This window comes from Lygodium microphyllum, chromosome 6 (assembly GCF_053477565.2).
Source record: "Lygodium microphyllum isolate KBCC chromosome 6, Lygodium_microphyllum_v1.1.10, whole genome shotgun sequence".
Taxonomy (NCBI): Eukaryota; Viridiplantae; Streptophyta; class Polypodiopsida; order Schizaeales; family Lygodiaceae; genus Lygodium; species Lygodium microphyllum.
The window spans coordinates 168,273,449-168,293,771 of NC_141140.1; positions in this window are offsets into that span (position 1 = coordinate 168,273,449).

Genomic DNA, 20,323 nt, shown 5'->3' on the forward strand with positions numbered 1-20,323 from the left:
CTGACCCTAACCAAGGGGGTTGTTAACCGCACCAAGAAGATGGACCAAACCCACCGCGAGAGGTCTCTCTGTTGAGCGCTACTTGGAGTATGAGGATGCTTGGGCGCCGGATCGAATGCTGGATGCATTCGGAGAGAAGGATTCACTCCTTAGCAGTTGGCCAAATAAACGACCACTGGATTGATTGTGTTTGTAACAATGTAGGAGCACTGTTTGCATTGTTTGCTCAAGGAACTGAAAATGGAAAGATAATTAATGCTTCAGGTTGAAGGCCTGAAGGGAGAGGCAGCATCAGTTACCCTCGACTATCTGCCTGACCCTAACCAGGGGGGTTGTTAGCTGCGCCGGGAACGTGGACCGAACTCGCCGCAAGAGGTCTCTTCGTTGGGCGCTACTTGAAGCACGAGGATGCTTGGGTGCCAGGGGGGGCTTTGGCCATAAATCCCTTCTCTTCCGGGCCTTGCATAAGAGGCCAACGTAACTCGGGATTGGATCTCGAGGCCCGCATACTAGTTTACTAGTGGAATCTTGGATTAGTAATCCCTGTGAATTGCTGGATAGTCTTCGGGCTGATTATGGATTTCCTTTGGACAGATTATGGATTGCCTTCTGGCAGATTATGGATTAGCCTATGGACTGGATGTATTCCGAAGATAAATAAGATCAATTGTTGAAAGGAAACTTGTTTGGCACTGTTTTTCTATTTCAAGTACTAAGATTACGTGAAGGAATTAGTGACTAACATGCTAGTTAAGAAAGTTGTTTTATGCCTGTCGACACTAAATGTGGTAGGTAATTTGACAACTAAACAAATTCCCTGAGGAAAGTGCGGTGGATGGGTGGTCTCGGTTGGCCGGTGTCGAAGGGTTTCGAAAGCAATGTTGCAACTTCAGAAGTCCTTGATAAATTTCCGAATAGAAGATCCATCAAGCAAGTAAGCAAGATGAGAAAATGATGTCAAGTCTCTGTTTTATTTCTATTAATAACAAAACAAGGTTCAAGAAGAAGAAATCAGTTCAACCTCCCCGAATCCAGGAAAGGAAACAGCAAATCCATTAACTCTTTATCTTCCATCGTTGTTCTAGCCTTTGCAACTTTCCCTTGATAAGTTTGGGACTTGAGGGTGATGGTAAGAATTCAAGAATATGTTGTCATGTTATGACTCCAATGTCCTGCGAACACACCGTCTGACTTTCCTCTTGTCAAAGGCAATGTCATTCTAGTATAATGAGGGAGCTTCTGGATTTGCAGGGCTTGTTGGATTTGAATCCGTCAAGAGAGACTAAATAGAAGTGAGAATGGTAAAGACATTATGACATGGAGTTCAAGCATCCTGAATATTATCCTTACATAGTGTATCATCACTGTAAACATTAGGATGGAACATTTAAGAAGTGAAATACATACGAGGAGGTTTCTTTGGAACAGGAGGTAAACAGTTATCTATTAACTCAAGAGATTGAAACAATCTCAGAAAACAACCAGATGGATTTCTAAAGCTGTTGAAGGCCTAAGATTGGCAACCAGCAGACCCTCTGTTTTTATTAGCTTGTATAGTTCACTCTGTTCGAAAAACAAACTGTTGCAGACTCTCTCGAGTTTGGCTAGAGTTTTGGAGAGGTAATGATAAACCTTACACACTCTGATTGCGATACATATCCGATGGAAGCAAGGTCTTCCTGAGGGTTGCAAATAGATGGTTTTCAGATTGACGATTATTCATTGGAGTAGCAGAGCAGTGCAGCTGTCTTCTATCACATGAAATTCTTCCATGGTGGTGGTAGATGCCATTGTCAATCCTGAAATTTAGTTTTTTGCCATCTACAGCAGGCCGTTACTCTGTGAAGCACTTTCGAAAGGCTCAATTTCATCTTTGTGGAAAGATTTTCCTTTTTTTCTCAATTCCACTCCCTAGTTGTTATGCACACTGCCCAAACGTGTGGCCAAACACAGAAACTTCATACGAATTAATCGCAGTTTCTGTCGACATCTTCACCATCCTCAGAAGCATCTTTCGATTCCTTTATCAGAGTTTCTATCTCCTTTCTATCCACAACCTCTTCAGCTTTTTCTCATCTCAGATTCGATTTCCCTCCTTTCTAAAGTTGCAGAAATCCTCCCCAAGATGAAAATAGAGAGAACCGATATCGTACTCTGCATAACAGAAAGGGCATAAAAATTCAAAACGCACAATCTCTTCGCTTGCAAGATCATCCAGGCTCAGAGGACGGCCCCCCCAAATACTTCATATGGTGCATCCCGTCCTTCATCACCTTTATCTTCACCTGTTGCTCTGTCACCTTTGACTTCGTCTTCATCACAGCAACGTCTGATCCTGCTCTGTCGTCGCATCCATGGAGGAGGAAGTGAAGAGGCTCACGATTATAGCTTGAAAAATAATATAAAACGCTCCGTGGTAGGCTCCAATTTGGGAAGGAGCTCAGAAAGAGAGAGAGAGAGCGCGCCATGGGAGACGCAGGGCCCCAGAATAGCTTTTATGCCCCTCTTCCCCAGTGGAGCATCCGAGTCGTCGATCCTCTCAGAGCTCCCTGATTTTCAAATTCCCCGCAAAGCTCCAAATTTTGTAAACCCTTTTATTCATCTCGGTGCGGTGGTGATAACCATTCTGTCCAGCCCTGGCCACAGTAAAGGAAACGCGTGCAGGGTGCCATTCCTTATCAGTTTGATCCAACTCCGTTAATGCTTTGTGCCATTCATCCACACAATTAGATTCCCCCAAAAAAAAACTCTCCTCTCTTCTTTTGTAGATCCCCGAGTGCCCTGTTTCTCTGCCTTTTCTTCCCTTCTCCCCAATTAGCATCGCCTTCCTTCCTTTTCGTCCCCACACGCCTGCTTTTCCCTCCCTTCTTAGCTTTTGAATCCCTCATTAGCGACACTGTCGTCAAGTCTCTTTGCCAATAATGGCGTGAAAATCTCTCACCAGCATTGGATAAGGGTGAGGTCCAGCTACGGACCTTAAAATATAGTGTGTAGTCTCTACATTTGTAACCCAGTCTCTTATTGCTTCTGATGCCACATCTTTCAACGTACCTGTCCCAGACTGGACAACACACACCTCAACTCCAAAGAGTCTCATTCTAAATACATTAAGAGCCTGTCGTTCCATATCTTTGGTGCCCATGTAAACAACACATTGTAACCCAAAACAAGCACACACTGTAGCAGTGACAACTCCACGCTTCTCATAGCACGTTTCAATGCTTGGCCTCCTTCTTTCCAACTCCTGGATGTGGAGGTTTGTTATCATTAGGTATATTTCATGTAGTTGGAGAAGGAGAAGACAAAGTCCTAAACGAATACTTGTAACATGTTCACCAGCATCAGTTGTGCTTTCCACTCGACCTTGCTCAACATAGGTTGAAAGCATCTCATCATGTTCACCACTATGCCTCCAACTCCTCCCCACTATACTCATACGCAGAAAATAAATGTAACCACAACAACTAAGTATGTACAATACTCATACGCAGAAAATAAATGTAACCACAACAACTAAGTATGTACAAAGTATCAAATCACACACACAACTTTTGGGTGGTTTTCACACCTCAAATGCGCAGCAATACGACACCGCGAACTTTTCTCAAGCGAAATGGACAGAAGGAACTTTTCTTGAAGGAAATGAACGACATGCAACACTGACCTAGAGTTAAATTACTAGAATCCCGATTTATGTTGTTTTAGGGGAATAGAATGGGACTATGCCGTATGGGTAGAGAGGTCGAGCTTTTCATCCCTCTCGTTTTCCATTATCCTTGATCCAAGTGCAGCATGAATTCACTTAGACCCCTGACGTTTTTGTGTAAAGTAGTTCGCATGGGGTTTGATGCTAGCTACCATTCTAGGAATTTGACCACTAGGAAAAAAACCCTGTCGGTCCTAAGTGGGAACGGCCATAATACTTTTGCTACGTGGCAAACTCGGAAAACCTAGATCGCAAACCCCGTAAAATTCCATGGGAGTGCCGGGCAGAGCTTTCTAGACCCTATTTCCGATGGGCTACTAAGACGTGTTCTGCAAGGGAACAGGTGGACACATTAGATGCAGTTACATGATTCACGGTGGTAAAGGGAGGCAGCTTTGAAATTTAGCTACAATAGTTTTTCTAGAGATCTAGTTATCTTAGACTGAGGGATGTTACCATATTTTCCACAGCCAGCTTCCCATCCAAGGGTGTTTGTCACCTTTTCTTGGAATGGGGTATGTCATAACAGGAAATTTATTCCTTTTCTCCCATAACAGTTTTGTTTGTGTTTTTTTATTTTTTTATCCTTTCTTTTCTTTTCTTTTGCCCTACTACTAAGGGTTTTTTTAATTTTTCTCGAAGAATAGATCGCCATGAGACGGACGTAAGTCCTTTTCTCCCATGACAGATATATATTGATTTCCGGTTGTATGAGGGGTTTCCAGTTCTAGCCACAACAGATAGGTTTTCTACGGGCTAGATAATGAAGTGCATGCATGCATATATATCACACATATAATTGGACATATGCAAGGCACTCAAGAGTGGGGCTGCAAAGCCCGAGTGGCTAGATGCGGACAACTGTCTTGCCGACTGAGGGAGGAGGCTACAAATTCTCTAGGACGTTGAAGTTAGCAGCGTGAGGCGGCGAGGACATGACTTGAGACCGAAGTGATCCATCATCTTAGGAGTGGCAGTCATAGGACATATCTGAACAACTTTGTAAGTTTCTCTTTTTTTTTGCTTGCTTATTTGTTTGCAATATTATTTGTACAGACAATCATATTTCTAACAGTTAGTATTTTGTTTCCTTTGCAGCACTCCATTACAAATCGTGATCTGATCGGCCTTGAGACTCGATATACAGAGAGGCACGGCCTCACTGCATTGATCGACCGATTGTATAGATGCGGCGGCCCTGTAAGTCACTCATCTTTCTTGTACATAGTTACCATGTTTAATTAGAATGCATTATTGTATGGTGGACTGATGTGTAGTTGTTTCTTTTTTTGTAGAGTCTGTTCGATGCTCCTTTGCAACGGGATGAGCTCTCGGATGGCGAGGATGTATAGCTCGCCCTTGGATCTCTGGAGCTCACACACCCTTCTTTTTTGGTCACCTGATCTGTGTAGACATTTTCCATATAGTAGTGATATCTTGCCATGATTGTACCAGTTGCTTTCATTATGTGATCATGTATTTATTTCATGTATCAGTGTTATAATTTAAATACACTTTGTCTTTATTTACACGAGCATTGTACATAGTGCAAAAACTATTTTGTATGGCCCAAATAAAGCACGTAGTGCTATACGTGATAGGGCAGCTTGCACAACCAATTTTTTTTCCCTGTTAATTACCGTCGCTATTAGCATCACAAATTTACCTGCATGCGTCATTATTGGCGTCGTTATTAGTGTCGCAAATCATTGTTATCAGCATCGTTATTTGCATCGTTATCAGCATCACAAATGCGACGTTGATAACAACGCTAATACCGACTATTCTATGGCGTTGCCATTAACGATGCTTTTTGCGACGACGGGGGAAAATTTTTTTATTTACATTTTCGTGACTTTTAACATCGATATAAGGCTTATATCTTATAGTGAAAGTCACACCAACACTCTAGTGGATGTTCATTTAGGTGTTGTGACTCTACCTATCATAAATAATCAGATTAAAGAGTAATCAACCCTTGAAAATGTAGTTGAGATCCTCAATAAAATGAAGGACTTTCCTAAAGCTAATGATACTTGGAAATATTTTGTGAGTGATGTTGAATCAAGTGCGAAGGCTGCATGAGTTGCAATGGAAATGGCTACATGAAATTCAAGTGTATAAGGTCCATGTACAAGAGTTGAATATGAGGTTCTAGGAAGCTCTTGATGCAATGGTTGATGCTTGTGATGCTCCAATGACTATTTATGTTGTTGGGTATAAAAGTTACTATTGCACCTCGCAAAGCTCTTGTATTGTTTTTTACAAAAGGATAAGAAGCTAACTAAATTTCTATGTTAGTTTTCTGAAAAATCATGACAAACATACTTATACAATATATCTATACGAGGTGTATTACATGACACAATTATATCCATAAGTGGACATATTTATCAGAGCTTTCTCAGGTAGATTGAAGCTTATATCTCTTGCCTATACATTGGCAAGATAAGCTCATGGATTTGAGCACTTGCATGTTAGGCCACCTCCACTCAAAGAATCATGTTACTATCTAGACCACGACTCTCATATTTTGGGTTTAAAAAACTTGTTCTATACCTTGAGCTATGCCAAGAGAGTAGTTGAGGAGAAACCATGTGTAGTGGATCAAGGATCTATTGAAAACAAGGGAAAAGTTTCATAGAGTCATAATAAGAAACCTCAAATTCCCACATGCACCAAAGCTAATACTATGGACGTTGATTAATTAGAATGGTATGGACATTTTATAGACCTAGCAGGCCTAGGATACCAAAACACACCAAAGCGCAAAAAGAGGAGTAATAGGAACACCAAGACAAATGACAGAATACTAGTCATAAGAATAATTGTATAAGCTTGTTTAATGTAGATTCAACAAGTTCATTAGTAGCAACAACAACCACTTGCAGTAGCAAAAGATTGTTGAGTTGCTTGAGTAATATACTCCACACCATAACTAACTTCAATGGAGTGAGAAGGAAAGTTTTCAAATCTATAGCCTGAGAACAGAAGTTTGTAGTTGCATACAACATCCAATGTATAGCTTGAGAAGGGAAGTTTGCAACTACATAGTGCAACATGCAAGCCTTTGCTCCTTCAAATGATGAGTCTAAGTTGAGCAAGAAGAAGAATGGGAGTGTCTCTCAAAATCTAAAGCATGTAATAGAATCACATATTCTTTAGGGGTTGGGCCATTTGAGGACAAATCCCTTCTCACATGAAAAAGAAGATCAATTTGCTGAAACTTTGTAAGATCACTCATTTCGGAATTGAAAAAAGCAAGTGAACCTAGCGATGATAACAAGATCTATGGCTCAAGGTATGTAGGACAACAAGTTTATTCATAGCTTTTCGGCAGTTCAAAGAAGGTCTTCAATTGTTTGGAGCAACCACAATCGCTATTCTTGCAGCAAGAATGGTTTAGTGATCTAACCGGAGTAGCTCAGTACAGTGTACCATAAGGAAACATTGTCACAAGTTCTCTAACTACTGCTTCACACATTCGGAAAGCTATCAAAATGCCCAATCAAATGGGTCAAAATTCCTATCTTTCTCAAAGCAAGTGTAGATTCTAACAAATTTTTCAAAAGCGTAAGTCATGGAGCATTGTCAAATATTTTAGTTCTTTTCTAGGGGATAGATGGTAGCTTCTCAAGGGAGTAGATAGTTTGCTAGCACCGAGTTGTCTAGACCACATAACATGAAGACTTCAATGTTTAGAGAGGGCGGTGATATTAATTGACTGAAGGTCTCACAAGCAAATGTGGAGAAAATTTACACTAATTTTTGTGATTAGGTACTCGATTGACTACTACTGAAACTCATGTGCCTTCATAATGATTTTTTTGTTAAAGTTGAACTAGCTAGTGGATTAAGAGAACTCTCATTGAAATCACAAAAGGCATTAGGTGGTTCCTATATAATACTAGTGCAATATCTCTTTTGATAAGTGCTACAACATCACCTTCACAAGAATCTATGCAAGAAACAACTTTGTCCTTTAACCTTCCAAAGCTTTTGTCTATCCTTTCATAGGTGTTAGCCATCTGTCTCTCTCTTTCTTGTCTTTCTCTCTCCACTTATAGTCTTTCTCACTTCTTGTCAAGCCTTTCTCTCTCCTCTACACTTCCCTTTCTCTTTTCTCTATAGTCTTTTTTCTCCTCTTAATCTGCTTCATTACCTTTTTGTAATTTATGCGAGACTCTCCTTGACAAAAGCTATTTCTTAAAAAATTTATTTTCAATAGCTTGTCATATAGAAGAGCTCAGAATAAGGTAATATCTCAAAGGTTGATTAGTATGTAAAATTTTTGTCTTTTACATTAGAATACTAACATAAGGTACTATGAATTTTGCAAAAATTATTGAGAACTATAACTATTGGAAATTAAGTGTTCATATTTCTCTTACTAAGTACAATACCTCACATTTAACAAGGACTCACTACAAAGAGGTATAATTTATACAAAGCAAACACAAATTATCATACAGTAATTATGTAATTAATGTAAGTACCATTGCAAATTTTTTAAAGCATATCTAGGTTTATGTAACGTGTGACACTTTTCTAATTTGCGAATACACAAATTTGAAACTTTTCAAAATGTATAATGAATTTAAAGGATCTTCTAGGAAACCATGCAATTTATCTAATATTTTTGCAATTATATTTACTTATTTAGAATGGAGTCCTCTAATGCTACAATGTACAAAGATTTGGGTTTCGATTGTAGGACTATCAAGGACATTGAGACTAGAGCTCCTCTAATTTACTACTTGTGAGAAGAACAAAGCCCTTGTCTATGGAGGCGTTCTCTACCCCAAGCATTGATTGGTACTCACGAGTACTTTATTCCTTGCCAAGGATGACAACTTTTGCTAGCTACTAATGACATTGCAATGGCCTTAGGAAGGTAGGATGCTAAGTATTTCTCAATCTTGTCATTCCAATATAATACATGGATATCCATTAGCAAGTATTTCAGCAACCAAGAATGTGTTGAAATCTCTAATAATATGGATTCTTGACAGTAGGAATTTCTCTGAAGATCATTGAAAGTAAACAAATATTTAAAATCCATTTATTTAACTATTTTCCTTCTCAACTTGAGCGATTCGATGGCTTTTTTCTTCCATAGTTTGAGTGATTATCCAGTTTTTAGGATTTCGATGATCAATGCTTCTTGAATTTCTCAACCCATTGAAGTGTCCCCTTTTGTGTTTGAACTCAAGGTGCTCACTATATGTAAACTCTAGCTATCACATGTGTTCAAGGCTTTTTCCCATTCAATTTATCATGAATAAAACACACATTTTTCCCATTCAATTTGTGAGCATCCCCATTAAATGATACCCTTCTGTATATAGAAAAGATCTTAGAAAGGTTTTTTAAAAATTTCCAAGTTGTAGACTTACATAATTATGAGAGAACCTCGTGAGTGTTTGATTAATTTTCTAAGGATCGAAATGTATATAATAGTATGTGTGTTGTACATTTCTTTTAATAACATATAGTTCACACATTGACATTAGTTACACCAACCTCCTAGTTCCCATTAAATGCCTTAATCGAATAAACTATTTTGAGGTTGAACTCAAACCTTGATACCATATTGCAAAACATCTCTATACTAAGTAGGAAACTTCTCTAGTGACACAAGTATGATACTTGATTTTGACTTATCCCTTAGGTTTATAGGAATCATAAACCTGAATGAGCTCATGATGGAGTGTGTCATGTGTTGATGGTAGCATCAAACAATCCATGCAAACCTAAGATGAGAAGAATAGGCAATGTTGATTTGAAACGAATAAGGTATATCCATGCAGTACATAGCATAGTGACTAAATGCTCCTTCTATTGAATTGCTTCTTGATGATTAATGAATATGGTGATTGTTTGTAATATAGGTTCATAAGAAAATTTTATCCTATTAATCAAAGAACATTCAAATGAAAGCAGAGGGTCTGTGTGTCGGGTGTGCATGTGCATGTGTGCCTCTTACACAACGGAGGTTCATTTTATATGGTCAACTGCAAATTCCACTAGTTATAGGTTGAATGTACAAGATATAGACCATAAGCTTGAATTCCCTTAATCTTGTGTGTAGTGAGTTTTCAAAGTATTTAGGAATATCTCTATACCCGTGATTCCCTACATTTTTAAATGCGGAATGTAATTCCCTAGTCTTATAAAAGAGTACATGTATAAACATGTAGGAGATATTGAAAATTTCCCTAAAATTATAGATGCACAATGCCATTCCGTAGTTGTAGGTATAGATGGATAGGAAATGTTGGTACGTTCTCATGACGAGTCCCCATTATTGCAAATGGGGAATGCAATCCCCTAATTACATGTGTTGGATACGACATGAACATGTGGGAAATGTTGAAATATTCCATGTAGGAAACGATAAAAAACTCCCTGCTCCCACACTCTTGCTAGCATCTTTTCCCTTGGATTCTTAAGAGCAAGTCTAACCCGTTTCAAACCCACAATACCGCGTCAGCTGTCTGGTCGTAAAACTGTCAATCGGCGATGGTCGCGGCAGCCGAATGCCCAGCATCATCGGCCAGGCCTTAACCTCGCGTGTTGTATCTGTTTGAGAGTGGCATCGTACGCGGCAGCCGAATGCTCAGCATCGGCCAGGCATTGAAGCTGGCGTGTTGTAAGTGTTTGAGACTGGCATCGTACGCGTATATAAGCTGCGCCCCGCTCAGCCACAGTATTGTACGAGCGAGCCGGCGTTCGCGCTTATAGTCGATATACACGCACACATACAACTAAGCCACCTTGTACGTGTGATATACCCCTCGTGGCTGGGTTGCAGAAACATCGGCCAGTGCAGGAAGCGCTAATCTTGGTCCCCGATCATGGTCTGCACGGGCCCGCGTAAGAAATCTATGAAGAAACAAGCTTCACATCATTACAACCACCAGTCAGGATCATCGGTGGCGGCCGCGTCGATGCGCCTCCAGCGCCCCCTCTGTCTGATCCTAATAGCATTCATGTCCGTCGTCATCAGTTATGGCAACATTATAGAGGGAGCAGAGGCCACATTGCAGCTGTCCGTGTACACGCCTCCTGACGGTGGCTATCCAGAGAACTCGTCATGGATATCGCTCTTGGCGTCGGCCCTGCTGGGTCAAGGCACGCCCGGCCTATTCTGGGGTGCTGTCCCGGCAGATGCGGTAGAGTCAACTTGTCAGATGATCGAGGCTGGATATCTCACCATCCCGGCTACTGTCACTGCTTACGGTGTTACCCGTGATTGGAACTTGCAGGTATGTGGATTGTGCGTGCGGTTCACTCTCAATTTACTGTTTGTATTGCTTCGTTTTCTTTCGTACTCACTTCTGTACCATGTATGTGTACCAGATCCAAGCCACTGGGGGCTGCGATGCATCATCAAACTCCCCTGCTGGTGTAGAGATTGTCTTCATCGATGATACAGGAGTCACCAATGTTGTAAGTGGCTGCTTGTTTTGAGTATGTACTATTGTACACGTGCTTATGTTGTGTAGCTATGCTTACATAGTTATTTTTCCTATTTATTGGGTTCTTAGATCATATGTGACGATAATGCTTGGACTGTTGGGTGCGGTCTTTATAATACGGGAGATGACGTCAACTCCTTGTATAAAGAGGGGACCTCAACAAGTACTCTCACAACTAATCCATCAATGATGGTCGCATCCTCTTCCACCACATTAACCACCATCGAAGTTGATGTTTCTAACTTTACTGCTGAATATGAGCCTCTCACTCTTGCATCTTCAAACAATGGACGACATCTCATGGACGTCTCACCCATTTGTGTTGGCGAAGGTTATCTTCCCGTACCTACGGTCTATTATTCACTAATATTTAAGAAAAAGACCATTCTCTTTCTTGGTTGGTTAAAATGATCAAAACATTGGTCCTTCCATACAATATAGACATTCATGGATCATCATTCCATAGCCTTTCTTCATGCACTCATTTTATGTGCATGTCATACCTACACACATATATGTATATATGGGTATCACATTGTTATCATCTTATGCCTAATATTAGTTTCTCACACATATATGTATATCAAACCTACACACATATATGCATGTATGGTTCTCGCATTGTTATCATCTTACGGCTAATATTCATTTCTCAGCTATGTTGATTGTGTATGACTTGACATGTTTGTGATCCAATGCTGATGTACGTGTCTTTGAGGTGTTATATACTCCAAAGTTACCATAAGTCACGTATCTAACTAGAGCTCCCAATCAACTCTAGGTGCTGCTGCTGGTGGCATATTTGGAGTAGCTGGTGCACTATTGACATGTCTTGTAGCTGATCCAATACTTGGGCCATTTTGTAGTTTAGCCGTGGTGGGAGTTACCACTCTTGCAGGTGTAGGAGCAAGATGTGCCGCTGATGCAATTGGAAGTTGTGTTAAAGGTGACATCATTTATCCATGATCGTTTTCTTAGTCATGTGCACGCATCTTTATGACCTGACGTTATCTATTTTTGAATTTGATGCACCTCATTTCGAGGTTTGAGAAACATATAGTAACGTTGTAGCCAATGAAAATACAATAAGAGCTACGAGTGTCCATAATTAATTGAATGGGTTTATGGTGTAGGAACCTCCATGGTCATGACAGAGGTTGGACATCGCAAAAAGATATGTGACATTGACATTGGAGAAAAGGTTTTAGAAAATTTTTCTATTTACACTTGAAATGGTTGCACTATCCTAACAATTAATTTATGTTTCTTATTTTTTTAAATATTATCTAGCTACTCCCATTTTACTACATCATGCACAACTTATTCTTTTTACATTCTATTTTCATAAAAGGTTGCAGTCTGGAATACCAATCTCCAAAAGCTAGAGTTCAACTATATATATGGATTTGGGCATGCTGATGCAAATGCATCATCAATGTTTTTGCAACTTGAGCTCTCTCAAAATCATGGTTCTTTTGACACACAAATAAAGAGGATCGAGCTCACTCCTTTGCACTTCGTTTTAATTCATTCTGGTAATTTATCAATATGGTGGAATTTCCCTCAACAATTTGACCTTCTTATATCTTCAAACCCATACATTCTAGAACTCATTCATTTAACAACCTCTTTTCTTAGTAGGAGATGACAATCTCTTTTATTACAAATATGCAAAAGATATTGTCCTTGGTGATAAAATGTTGGCTTGGGATGAGAATATCAACCAAATGGTTTCCTACTCGATCACAGGTAAGTTTTCAAATGTTGGAAAATGATGCTATGATAGAAGGCATCAATTTTCATGCTTGCCAAATAAGAATAATTGCTTATTTGAATAATAAATCTATGGTTTGTAGATATTCATTCTACTATGGCCAAAGGGTTGTATAATCCATTCACCTTGGAGGGAACAATCATCATTGATGATGTTGTGATCTCAGTTCATAGTGACTGGTTTCTTGATAGCCTTTTTGTTGCACTCAAAATTACACATTGGCTTCCATCGACTTATCAGGTATATAAACATGCATGTTGTTCTCATTTCTTAGCATGTTGTTTCCAAATTCTTAAATGGTTACTAGTTTCTTCCTATCAGATGTCTCACACAAGTTTTATGATTGCAGACCTTTCTTATTATACCACGACTCTTGTATCAAATTTTGGAAAAGGATGCTTATAGTAGACTGTACCACTTCCTTGATGCAAGTATTTGCATACCCAGGTTAGGGAGCAACTATGGGGGTAGCACTTTTCTAATAGCTTTTGTTCTTATTACTTTAGGAACATTTAATATAATTAATACCTCCATGTTCTCAATCCTAGAAAAGGGGAATCCTTATTCAAGAGTTTAGGAATAAAATTCAACATAACAATACAAGATCTTATTTGATCTATTTTATTAATTAAATCTTGATCAAAACTCCTCTCTCTCTCTCTCTCTCTCTCTCTCTCTCTCTCCCCAATGTATGTATGTTTCTCTGATAGAAAGTCACTTGTTAATGTGAGGACATTGAAAGCTTCACATGAAAAATACACCACCAAATACATTTTCTCTAACATAGGATATTGAACTCAATTAGAATAATTTGATGTAATAAAATTACTTTACCATAATAATGTATAATAGGTCCAAATATGAAATAAAGAATAAGCATTTGTGCATTACATTCATCCGTAATATGCATACAGATTATGCTAGATGATGCTATCAAATATCTAGGTGGTTCATCTATATGTGGATTGCAAGTTATTTCTTATCCTTTTCTAACATGCTAAGTCAAGGTGATTACAACTAATGCTGCTATTTCATATCGATGTGATTGTTTTCATGGAGAAATAAATGCATCACAATTAAGATGATAAGTTAGGAGTGGTGTACTTCCTTTCCAAAGTTGTATTCTTGCTTCCTAGCATGTTGTAAATATCTCATACAAACATGGGATTCTAAGCGTCCCGTTGGAGAGTTTAATGAGGCTTTAGAAAATGATAGTGTCTTTTACGATGCCTTGGTCTAAGAAGGGTTGTAACATAGATCTAGAGGTCTTGCTTATTGAAAAGAAAACATTGGTTAGATTAGCACTATTGTTTTCTCCAATTAATATGCTTCATTAGCTACTATCCATTTTAAGATTCACTATGAAACCAATTTGGCATATGGAAAACTCTCAAAGAAATAATTAAATAGCAATTTTCTTTCATTATCATTGGTTTTAAAATATTCATCATTTTGTGACTTTTAGATACCTTTTATTTCACTCAAACAAACCACTTTATTAGATACATAAGAATCACATCATTGTATAGCAATGACATTAGTTAAAACAAGACTATAATATTTAATGATGTCTCAAGTCATAGAGATATAATATTTATGGCATAGAAATAGATGTGGATAACAATAATTGTGAAAAAGATCAATCTACATAGAGATATAAGAATTGGCTTAGATTTTCTATACTAATAATCAATTTGTGCAAGTGTTGGAAGATATGGGATTCACACAATTTGAATTAGTATCAAATTGGTACTTACAAAATAATGCAACAAGACTCTAGTGGGTTTGTGTGGATCTGATCGCATCATTGTTACATTTTGAGACCACTGCCAATTCACCATCCTCTCTATCTAGCATGAAGCAAAAGGTTTGAGATTGTTTACGATTATTAATCAAACTCAATAGCAAAAACTAACAAGACTCGAATACTTATAATACGAACAGGAGGTGAGATAGTTTACTGAAAATCAACTCTAGCAATTTGTGAGAAACCTTTGGAAACTAGCATTGTTTTGAATTTTTCAAATGTTCGATGTGCTTTTATTTTAGTCTTATAAACCCACTTGCATTTAATAGCAGTACATCTAGGTGGTAACCCAGTTAGAACCCATATATCTTTAGAAGAAGAGATTCATACTTAGCTTCCATGGCCTCCTACCATTGTTCCTTTTGTGGGGATGACATGGCATCACTATAAGAGATAGGGTCTTCAAAATATTGACATGGCATTGATTGGAAGATGAACATAAAGATCAATTCCAAGGTCATCATCAGCAATAATAGGTGCAGGTTGTGAATCTCGATTTAAAGAGTCATTATTATCCCGTTAAGGAGGTTCATCATCATATAGAAAAGGAAAAGAAGTGAGTAATGAGTTTGTATCATCAACGTCCTCTAGTGACCACCTCTGCCCAGCATCCTCTTCAGACCATGTGTTGCCCATAAGTTGCTTATTGAAAATAGCATCTCGACTTACGATTACCTTCTTGGAAAATGGATCATAAAACTTGTATCCCTTAGAAAAAGTTCAGTATCCAATGAAAAAAACTTTCAAACTGGGAGGATTAAGTTTTCTACGAGACTCTTTGGGTACATGAGTATAAGCAATACATCCAAAAGATCGAAAATATGAAACAGAAGAAGTTTCACCTATCCAAGTATAATCCATATTTTACCAGAAGGAGGAGTTGTAGGAAGATAATTTTGCACAAATACTGCATCAAATCTACTTTAGCCTAGAAATATTGAGATAAGCTAGAATGAATGAGCAAACCTCGCATGGCATTGAGAATAGTTCTGTTTTTACATTCAGTAATACCATTCTATGAGGAGAGGAGGGAACTGTATATTCATGATAATTACCCTGATTATTAAAATAATCATCAAAATCATTTGAAATGTATTCTCCACCATTATCACAGAAGTTTCTTGATGTGATGAATATAAGGTTATGTAGCTTTTTGATCTTTCTTACAAGATAATAAAGCTTATGATTTGTGTCGCAAGAGAAAAAAAGTGTTGTATCTTGAGAAGTCATCAATAAAAGTCATGAAATACCGAGATTGATATTTTGATGGAGGAAAGGGTCCATGAATATCGGTGTGAATAAGATTAAGAAAATCTCTAGAATGAGATGTGGTGGAAATAGAAAAGGGTTTGCAAAAATGCTTTCAAAGTGCACAATATTCACAAATACCCATATGAGGAGGAGCTTTAAATTCCATACCTTGAACAAGGTCACATTGATAAAGATTGGCAAGCATTGAAAAATCAGAGTGAACAAAGTGATGATGCCATATTTTGCTGTTAAGATCGCTCGGAGTTGTAACAACATTTGCAACATCTTCATTTAAAGATAACTCAAAAAGATTACCATTTCGAGGAGCAACAGGGATTGTTTGGCTATCTTTCTCAATTCGACACTTAATATGGTCACAACTGACAAAGAGACCAAGATCCACAAGTCTTGTAACTGAAAGAAGATTCCTTTGTAGATTTGGAACATGTAAAAATCCACACAAAGTTCTTGTTGAATAAAGATTACCTAGATATATATCACATATACCTTTGACTCGGCAGATTGTGTCCATCTGCAAGATAAACCAATTTCTTGAGAGGAATAGAATGATAATTATGTAACCATTGGGACTGATTTGTCATGTTTCCCATAGCACCAAAATCAATAATTAAATGAGATCCATCACAAAAATGTAGTACCCTTTCTTTTCTTTAGTAGTGTTGTCTTGTGTAGTAGCATATGCTTTATTATGATATGAATCAAAATGTCTCTTAAAACATAGATGGGTTGGATGGTCACTTTTTTGCAATAATCACAAGGAGAATAATCTCTGAATAAACGCAATTGTTTATTTATAATACCATGTTCTTCATCATATTGTTTTTCCCAGCAATCATCTGTAGTGTGACCATTTATATTGCAATAAGAACAATGTCTATTAGGAAACTTGAGATGAGGGAAGTTACCACCACGACCACTCCTACGTGTAGAGAGTGGAAAGGAATGCCTTCAAGCAAGTAATGCTTGGCTGATTTGTTTTGACTGCATGTCCTCTTGTGAGATCATAACTATTTCTTGATTTTTGTGGCATTGTTCATGTCGTTCTGAATATTCAATCAAAGATATAAAAGCTCAATCAAAATTGATCCCATCTTTGTTAGATAATATGGTAACAATAGTATCACAAGTAGGATCCTTTACAATATCAAGAAGTTATGTTACCAATTGTGTTCGTGGAATAGCATCACTGGCCGGCAGCAAGCTTAGATATGTGTTGTCATACAAGTTCCAATGTGCTATTGTAACTCAATGAGTTTACCACAAAGATAAAGTATTTCTGTAATAGATTTCTTCTCAAAATTTACTTTCAAATACTCCCATATAGCTTGTGAGGTTGAAAGATTACATACATCAAGCATAAGAGATTCTTAAAGAGCGGAAAGAATATATTGACGAGCTGGTTTGTCGCCTTTGACCGCCTTATTGTAAAGAGTTTGCCACTCCTCAAAGATAGGTCCTTCACTTATAAGGGTATTATCATGAGCGTGATCAATATAAACTCCTCTATGGAAGGAAATTAAATCTCATAGTACAAAAGGTGCTACATGATTCTCAATATGAACTCCTCTATGGAAGGGAATTCAAGCATGACAAAACCCTGAATTTAATGGTTAGACTAGGAACAGGGGGACAACCTTACCATATGCTAAATATAGTCTTCAACAAAGTAGTTACAAAAGTGGGGTTAAACGATACCTATCCCAGCCATGTTGGTTTAAGTAGATTAGTCAAATAAGGAGGTTTACTTATACCTATGCTCTTCACCAAAGTTGGTGATCCACTAGCTAAGATGGTGGATACCAAACTGTAGAAAGGAATAAAACATGGTATCCCTCTACTAATAACTCCCAAATATGCAACCAATTTTTTTATCAATGATAAGTCAAATCTAATTTTAGCTAACATGGCGAATTTGGGGCTAACATTTATGAGCAGTTCTTAGGCATAAAAAATAGTAAGCTTAACATGTATATTCTCTATCTAGGTTTGGAAGATACCTAGGATTCTTCCATTGGGTTGTAAGATAATCAAGGCGAGGAAAGTTTTCTTGTATCTAGAGTGCCCTCTAGGGTTGGGCATATGGATTTGATACATTTTGTGCCTTGGCTCTATGTTTTTGAGGCAACTAAGTAGTGGTAGACAAGATACTCTCAGCTTCCTTAATGCTTTTAATAGTAGTAACCCTTGTTAAAATCACCTAGATAATTCAATATATTGCTAATGTACAACTAATCCTTATTAAATTTCCATTGATAATTCAATGTTTTGCATATGAAAGACAGTAAATTGTCCCCTCTTTCTAATCAGACTATCATATCTACTAGTGTTTGTATGTATTGAGCTACTCAAATATTGGTTAGCAATTAGTCATATGTTACCTTCACATGGCTTGCTACACCATTGAAATAAACTTTTGAAGGATTAGGGAGGAGAAATTCTCAAATTATCAGAGAAAATTATTAGAGCAAAAGCAACAAGCATTGTACTTACATTAGATGGGCATGAAATAAACAAATTAGAGCCATGTTTGCCATAGGATTGAGTAACTAACTAGGTTGAGGCTACCCATTTGTACAATATGCACCATTTCTAGCTAGTTTCTAATATTTAATTCAAGAAAAAACAAGTCCATAACTACATCTACATATGACTATTTAAGTAAGAGTGGAGAGGGCATGTGTAATGGTGCATGGATGTACACATGTGTATATGCATGTACTTGGGGTAGATGGCTCTTAGAAAATATAAGGTTCAACTCCATAAGTTCAATCAAAACTTTAACAAATTTATACTTTTTTCACAGTACTAGATCTTAAATACCTAGACCAATGCTTTTATTCCCTAAATTCTCATATATAAAGAGTTTTGAGAGAATACAAGCAATTCTCTATATGTACATATAATTTCCTACTATCAGAGATGGGGAACTAAATTCTTACTTACATTCTCTTATATAGGAAATTTTAAGAGAATATAGAAATTCACTAAAGTGATCTATAATTCCCTACTATTAGAACTAGGTGACACATGAACCTATTCTCTTATATGGGGAATTTCGAAAGAACGTAGGAAAATGTTACAACTCTATAGAAACAGAATTTGTATCCTTTTTCATTAATTTGTCTATATAATGATTTATTAATTTTATTTCCTCTGCACTAATTAGATATAAAGAAAAGTGCATTGGAGCTAGCGACTGATGAGTCACAGGTTATGGTGGACCCACGCGGTGGGTTAGAGAAAAGATAGTTTACACTTCCACCTATATAACCCAATTGGGCACCTGTGACCAGAACTCACGCATATCAGGGTTAGACTCGCACATAGAAAGGATTGATGCCTTGAAGTGTGGGCTAGATCCACCAGAACAAACAGATGGCATGATCATGAAATGCTTGTATAATGTGCATGTGTGGACTGAAAGCTTGAAATGCACATTTCTTTGCATAGGAAAGTCACAGGAAGATTCGGATACCATTTTTGCGATGTACAGGGAAAAAGCTTTCATATGACACCCATATTGGGGGGTCCCTAAAATTTAGGAGATCCCTAACCTCCTAAAATTTAGGAGCCTCGAATTAGCCTAAAAATGCTAGTCCTAAAAAATAGGGATGTCATTCTAAAAATAGTAAGTTCTGTACTTTGACTGTGCTTACTAAATTTGGTTGTTTCTATTCTTGACAGTATTCAACCCAAAAAGGAAGGCCATAGAGAAGAGACAAGTGTCAAGACACTTGTTACACAAGTTTCCAAGTGTCCCACCACTTGTCACATCTCATGACATGTGGCTGGACACTTGTCTTGTGCTACTCCACTTTCCCCTTTTGTACTAGCTCTCCCCTCTCCTATAAATAAGAGCTCGTTTTTCTTCATTCAACATCATTTTTCTTTGCTATAAACTCATGTACAGCATCCACAGATAGCCAGAAACTGGCCCCATCCATCCCCATCATCATCCCCCACTTCTCCATTATCAAATTCCTCCATATTCCCTCTTCTATCACTGCTATTTTACAAGACAACAAGCCTGTAAATTCATTACAGCACCTCCTTCTCGAGCTCTTTCTTCCATTTTAGCTACAAGAAGCAAGCCCTATCCATGTACTGCTGATCAACGATGGAGAAAGGCTAAATTCCCCTTTTTCTTCTCTCATACTGTAAAGAAATCAGTTATTATCATTACATAATAGATAATGTATGTGTGTTTGTATATCTTTGCATGATCTTGTGAGAGTGAGAATTACTTCTTCTCACTCTCAGGTTGATTGTAACTGAGCTCTTCC